Source organism: Pteropus medius, unplaced genomic scaffold, assembly GCF_902729225.1.
Source record: "Pteropus medius unplaced genomic scaffold, Ma_sr-lr_union100, whole genome shotgun sequence".
Classification (NCBI taxonomy): Eukaryota; Metazoa; Chordata; class Mammalia; order Chiroptera; family Pteropodidae; genus Pteropus; species Pteropus medius.
This window is the reverse complement of record NW_024349802.1, coordinates 3,113,489-3,121,102: the sequence shown is the minus strand read 5'-3', so window position 1 is coordinate 3,121,102 and position 7,614 is coordinate 3,113,489.

Below are 7,614 nucleotides of genomic sequence, written 5' to 3'. Positions count from 1 at the left end.
ATTGGACTACGAACTTGGTTATAAAGATTTACAGCAGGTGAACTTTGGTCTGGAGTAAGAGGTTGCTATGGTTACAGCCAACCAGGAGGAACAAGAGGTAGGCATGGTCCTCCCAAGGCTTCCATAACCACATACTTAATGTATAACTCTTTGTCTAGTGCCATGGAAGCAAATTCAGCTACCATGTCAGAACAGGTCTAGAATTCCTGAATAGTGAGGGACCGAGGGATCTGTACCCTCCCCCCAAATGTCGCTGATTCTAGCAGCCAACGACATAGAGTCTCGACGCCTTCATGAACGGCTTTACTGGTTAACGACCTGACCCTAACAATGGTTCCAACGGGGAACCCTGAGGAGAATAAGCCTTCGCTAAAGTTACATGGAGCAGAAAGGGAAAAGTTTGCACCTCCTTATTTTTAGACCTCATTAGAGAGGTGGCCCTTTCCGACAGGATCATATTTATATGTTATTTACATTATAACTTGAGAAGTTTCATCTTTATATTTCTTTACGGCTCTGATGGAAATGGTTCTCAACCTTCTCGCACTGGGTCATTTTGCCCTCTATCCATCCTCTCTGTTCGGTGGCTAATCATCTGCAAGTGATCTGGCCCTCAGGGAAACACCCCCGTTTGGCAAGCAGAATATTTCTTGAGTTAAAAATTAATGTTCACAACATGTTTCGCACTGTTCTTTTTATTCCATTTTTTTGTGTGTGTGTCTGATTAGAAAAACATATGCTCACATTTGTATCCTGTATTTTTCTTGACTAGCACCTATCTTTTCTGTAGAAAGAGATGATTGCCTGTCTTTCCCACAGAGTAACTGGACTATGAGACTCCGGGAGGCGAGTGTGTTTGTTTTGCTCACCACTAAATCCAGGGTCTGTCACGGAGCCTGGCACAGAGCAAACACTCAGCAAGTATTTGTTGGACAGATTATTGGCTATATATGCACAAATACTCCACAATTTTGAATATGCACATTAGTTCGATTTTTAAATTATGATCTAAAAATAATGACGAACATCCTTCTACATAAGGCTATGTCCATATCTCTGAGTATTTCTTTGCTTTAATCTCTGGAAGTAAATCAAAACTTTGGACCTTTCACTGAAGCTGTTGCTATACGTCACTCAGTTGCTCATTAAAAAAAATTGCACCAATTTGACCAGCCCCTCCCTCCAACACCGCAGTGAGCATGCATGCTTTAGTGAAGATATACTAAACATTCTATATTTTATTCACAACATTCTATATTATGGGGAAAATTAATTTTTTTTATTTAAGTCTATTTATCTTAACCACATTTTTAAAGGGTGGCACAGAATTTAGGCAGTTATTTTCTTTCAGACCATTTTTCAGTGTAAAAATAATTTTGCATCATGATATAGTATATGCTTGTTACAAAACTAAATATCAAATAGAACTAACAAAAATAAAGAATAAAGCAAATTTTAAAAAATCACCAGAGAAGATGTAATTGTTTATATTTGGGCAAAGACTTTCATACCCATATCTTTATGTCTATACTGACATTTATATTAAAATCAAGTTCTATTTCATGTTCTACTTTACAATCTGCTATTAAAAATCTCAGTGATTTGTCATGGAACTCCTTTTATATCAATAAATAAAGTTTACCTTTGTACAAAGTAACCATCACTTATTTATACAAATCCTTTTTGGTGGACATTTTAGTTGTTTCCAGCTTTTCACTGCTTTTGATTCTGTGAAATGTATTCTTCATTGTAGTTATTATATTCTCCATTTCTGGTTGATTCTTTTTTTATGTTTTCTATCTCCATTAAATGCTTTCTATCTCTTTGTTAAAGTTCTCACTGAGTTCATTTACTCTTCTCCTAAGTTTATGGAGCATCTTTACAACCAGTGGTGTGAACACTGGATCTGGTAGATCACTTGTCTCCATTTTGTTTAGTTTTTTTCTGGAGCTTTGGTTTGATCTTTCGTTTGGGACATGCTTCTTTGCCTCCCTTTTTTGGCTGCTTCCTTCTGTTTGTTTCTATGTATTAGGTAGGGTTTCTGTGTCTCCTGGAATTAGTAGAGTGGCCTTATGTAGTAGGTTCGCTGTGGGGCCCAGTGGCACAGTCTTCCCTGGTCACCTGAGCCGGGTGCTCCGGGTGTGTCCCTTTTACGGATTGTGTGTGCCCTCCTGCTGTGGTTGAGACTCGGTTTCCGTCTGCACATCGGTAGAAGGGATTGACCCTTGGGCTGATTCGTTGTGAGGACTGGCCAGTAAGGGGCTGACCCTATGGAGCAGGATTCACTTTAGTAGGTCTTTGGTGCCTGTTTAGTCTATCCTTTGAGTGTGTTATCCTTGGATGCAGCCCCAGCTGGTGCTCCAGCTCAGTTTGAAGCTGGCCACCAGGTGTGCCGGCCCTAGGCCTTTCTGGTAGAAGCCCCGCCACAGGCCAAGTTCAGCCGCAGCCAGTGCCCTGCCCAGGGCCACTGGCATGAGTCACCAAGCAATCCACAGATAACCACCACCCTAGAGGTGCTTAGAGAGGCCAAGCCACAAACTAAGGCTGGCTGCTGCAAGTGCCAGGCTTGGGGCTGCTCAGCAAGAGGTATCCCCTTTAAGAGGATGCCTGAGACTCCAGCCGCCCTCTATCATACCAAGGCTAGATGTTGCCTGTTTGGGGTTTGTGAACCTTTGAGAGATTTTTGGAAAGTCTGCAGCATGAGCCAAGAAAGGCCATTTGTTTGGAAAAGCTACTGGAGGCGGCTTGGGTGGGCCCTCAAGTTGGGAGGGGCAAACAGAATCAGCCAGGTTGATGAAGACTCAGGTATGGCACTCACCTGCATCTCCATGCCAGGAGCGGGGAGGGCTCAACAAAAAAACAGTGGCCTCCACCAGCACTTCTTCCGGGAGAAAGCTGCCCTTCCAGCTTTCACCTGAAGCCAGATAACTCAGTTCCACCCCCCTATGACCGTGGTACCTGTCAAACTGCTGCCTCAGTGCTGGGGCTCAGTTAATTTCACTCAGTTAGTAAGTGAGTCCATATGTGGCCCCTTTAAGAGGATGCCTGAGACTCCAGCCGCTCTCTGTCATTCAGCCACAATCTCTGCTGGTTTTTGCAGCCAGAAGTTCTGGGACTTCCAACCCCAGCACTGGACCCCAGGCTGGGGAGCCCCATGTGGGTCCGGGACCCTTCGCTCCTCCAGGGTGAACCCTATAACTGAGATATCCTTACCATTTCTCAACTGCCACACACTGTGTGGGACCAGCTCATTCTGCATCTCTGCCCCTACTACCAGTCTCGCGGTGACCTCTTCTGTGTGTCCTTACTTGTAAGACTTCTGTTCAGCTAGACTTCAGGCGATTCTCAATGATGGTTGTTCTGTAGTTTGGTTGTAATTTTGATGTGGTTGCTAGAGGAGGCAAGGGCAGCATCTACCTACTGCACCATCTTGACCAGCTTCAGTATTCTACTCTCATACAAGCCGAGAGGAAGGAAATAGCTTCTTTGAATCTTTGGAATCAGTGAGGGTAACATGTCAATATGTTTATTATCCATTGGTAATTGGTAATTTAATTATCACAAGTGTTCTGTTTATGATGTTGGTCCATCTATTATACAGAGATGTTCTTTTTATATACAATTTTTTGTTCAGTCAGTATATTAACCTTTGTCAATTCTAAGTATGTATATGTATGTGTATATGTTGTTGGGTTTTTTTTACATATTTGTAAATATTTTGCTGCCTCCAGTTAAAAATGTCTGTATAGTCAACATTCCATCATATACTTTACGCTTTTTGGATTTGGTATCCCAACTCCAAAGTTACTAAGGTTTTAAATTATGAAAACCAATTCAAGCTTGCTTAAAACAGAAAAATGAGAAAGAAAACCACTAGAATGCGCCTAAGCCATCAAAAAACCTTACAAAGTGATACATTTTATGAAGACACAGGATCACTTCACATTTCTCAAGTGAGGGTAACAACGAGAACTCAGGAAGTTACAAGAACTCAGGCAGTTACTAGAAGTACTGGTTTCCATTTTCTCCGTTCCTTTCTACACATTTATTTCATTCTTCTGGGTTTTGTTTAATATTATTTTTTTACTGCTGTTCTATTGTTCTTACTTTTATTTTGCTTTTTAAAAATTATTTTGCTTTTTTTCCTGAAATACGTATTTTATTTCTTTAATTATTTTATTTTGGGTGAATAGTGAAAGTATTTAAACTACAAATTTTCCTCTCAATATAGTTTTGGTCAGATCTCGTAGGCTTTACACATAGTCTTTTAGAAATTTTCATTTAACATCCTAAAATTGCGATTTTTATTTCTTCCTTGCTGAAGAATAAGTTTATAAAATAATTATATAATAACACTGTTTCTCTTTTTATTATTTATTTCTACTTTTCTGTAATATTGATCAAAGAATGTGGTCTTACAATATTTACTCTGGATTTTATTAATTTTTTATAGTCAATTTAAATTAATTTCTACAAATGTTTGCAACATTTCATGTCACTCAATGCTTTTCCATTTTATGGATTCACCATCATTCATTTAACAATGTTCTATTTTGGCCATTTTAGCTGATCTTAATTTGTTGCTCCTGTAAACATAGACTGTTAATTATAGCGTTAGGATAAATTTCTAGGAAAGATTTGCTAATTCCGAAAGATATTTCTGCATTTTTGACACCAAATGAAAATTGACTTCCAACGCATAATCCCACTAGCAATGTTTAAGAAAGTTCTCTTTTTCGTGGTGCTGTAAAATTCTGGCTATTGAGTTTTTAAATCGTGTCCATTTTTATAGGTATTGCATTATGTTACAGTTCTGCGATCTGCTTTTCTGTCACTATAGTTTTGCTTTTTATAAAACTTCATAGCAATGACATATTAAAGTATGTAGTCTTCCGTATTTGGCTTCTTTTGAGATTCATCTGGAAACACCAAAATTTGCTTACCCATTCAGCAGTTGATGGATATTTGAGTCGATTCAAGTTATTGACTAGTATGAATGAAATTATGAACATGCGAGTATAAGTCTTTGTATGAATCTTTGCTTTCTTTCCTCGTGGGTAAAGATATAGGAAAGAAATTGCTGGGGTAGATGGTAAATGTATTTAACTTTAGAAGAAAATGTGGCTGTGCCACTGTGAGTCCCCACAAGCAATGGAGGGTACTTCCAGTTGCTCCATGTCCTCTGCAAAACTTGCTATTATCAGTCCCCTACAAGTTGGCATTATGAGTGCTTAGTAGAATCTCACTATGGCTTTGATTTGCATTTTGCCAATATTCATGACGTTGAACATCTTTTTATGTGCTTATTTGCCATCCATATACCTTCTTTGGTGAAACATCTATTTAAATCTTTATTGGTAAAGTGTAGTCACTTAGCATGGGTACATATAGTACAGATTGTTCTGTATCATTTTTTTTTTCTCATTCATGGGCTATCTTTTCAATCAGCACGTTCAGTTCATTGCAGAGAAATTTTCCTGTATCATAATTCTGAAGTGTGAGAGCTCCGTTTGTTGAATCTTACTCTCAGGCATACCTGTTATTCTTGCGTTGGATTATCTTGGACTTCTATATCTGTCATTTTTTCTCTAATTGCTTTAGTCCCTTTAACTTTTTCCTTTGTAGTTACTGTTACTTCCCTCCAAGTCTTTTTTACCTTTTACACTGAATCTGAAATTGTGTGCTTTGGAGTTCCAACTTGTTTCTTTCTCTGTGAAGTTTCCTTTCTATCTTCTCTCTCTCGTTATTAATCCCTTGCTTTATTGAATTCTTCTTACTCTATATTCTCGAATAGCATAATACATGCAGTCCTTGAGTAAAATCGAAGACAAGACACATAATACAGTTAATATTAACAGTCACAGAAAAAACTGCCTCCAGCTGTGCTTTAAAGGGAAGAGGCTGCTCAGCCTGGTGAAGTCGAGGGGTAGAGAGGGCGAGGAGGAAGTCAGAAGAGAGGCTACGGGTGAGATTAAACAGCACGTGAGTAAGGGGGTTGAGGAGGAAGTTGTGTATTTAACGAGGGCTGAGTGAGTCCTGGGGTCCTAAAAGATGAGGGTGGCTATGTGTTCAGGATGGCAAGAGGCTGGGGGAGGCCCTCAAAGCCTAGGACGAGGTCAGAGCCTCGAGCCTGGAGGCTGAACAAGATGGTTGAGAAGGGCGAAGAGGCTCCTGTGTGGAAATCAGCACAGCTCCGCTTCTGTGTGAAAGACAACATGTGTTTGTGTGACAATGACGAATGTCTGTAGAGGTGAGAAAAAGCTGAGGGATATTGCTAAATTCCTGGAAGAATCTTCGAGGTCCCACAGAGAGGATATTACCGGGAAGGAAGAGCCATCTGCCCTTCATCATGTTCCTGGGGCTGTTGACCTTCTGATAGCAGACGCTGGCAAAGGCGACTTGAACCCTCTTCATGTATCTCTTCATGTCTCTGCCTCTGCAGCCCCGCAGCGTTAACAAGCAGAACCGTGCTCATTGGAGCTTTGACATGATCGCCTTTGTCAGAAGCCTGGCTCTGTAGGCCATCGCAGCAGGAAAACCGACAGCTGGGGGATGTCACTGGGCTACCTGGCCTCACCTGACCTGGGCGCTCCTTGAGAGCAGCTCCGGAGGGAGCCGCCTGCCCTGCTGGGCTCCAGGGAGACAAGGCTGCCTGGTGCTCCCTGCCGGGGCCCCTCCTCCTCTGCTCTATCAGCCGACTGCCTTTCATTGAGCACCTCCTGGCTATTGGAGTTGTGTTAGGAGGCTCAGGAGGGAGAGACGATGGAGACGAGCATCATCTGGGGGGGGGGGGCGGCGGGGACTGGCACCAGAGAAGTGAATATACCTTGTGAGGGAGAAGCAGAGGGGAGCATTGAGGCCATTTTCCAGAGGCTCTATGAGAAAGAGCAGGCAGGTACGGAGGGGGAAGAGCTCCCAGGTGGGGACGAGCTTCCCGCTGGCACGGGGCGAAGGCGCTGGGGGCTGGAGCACCGTGAACGGGGTGAGCAGCTCGGGCGTCAGGCGCAGCCTCCCAGGGATGCAGGCTCTATTCCAAGCGGCGGCTCTTACGCAGGGTCTGGTGTGACCTGGCTTCATTTGTAAGGGTCCCCTGGATGGCGCGTGAAGAAGGGATTGTCTGGGAAAGAGTGCATCTGAAGCCGGGGGACCATCGTCATCGTCAGTGCAGGGGAGAGAAGGGGACACATTCAAGAGGTATTTGGGAGCTAGACAGGAAGCGGCCTTGGCGATGCATCAGAGGCGGAATAGAGGGCAAGACGCTGATGCTTGTGCAGAAACGGAGTAAGACAAGGGCTGGGTCTGAGACGGTGGAGACAGCCGGCAGGGACAGAGCTTGACGGAGAGTCCCGAGGGGCTGTGCTTTTCCGAGTTCCCTGCGTCTGGATGGCGTTTAAAGCTGTGGCTCAGGACAAGACCCCCCGGGGAACAGCCTGCACGGGGAAGGGAATGGAAGGGAAGCTGAGTTCGGGCTCTTCAGGGGTCTCATGGCCCTTACACCCAGCCGAAGGAACTTGACTCCGGACAGGTCATCTGTGGTGGTCTCAGCCAGTATAGGCCATTGCTCTTCCGCCTTTGGAGTCTACAGCTCTGTCCCCAAGTGCCCCCGGAAGTTGT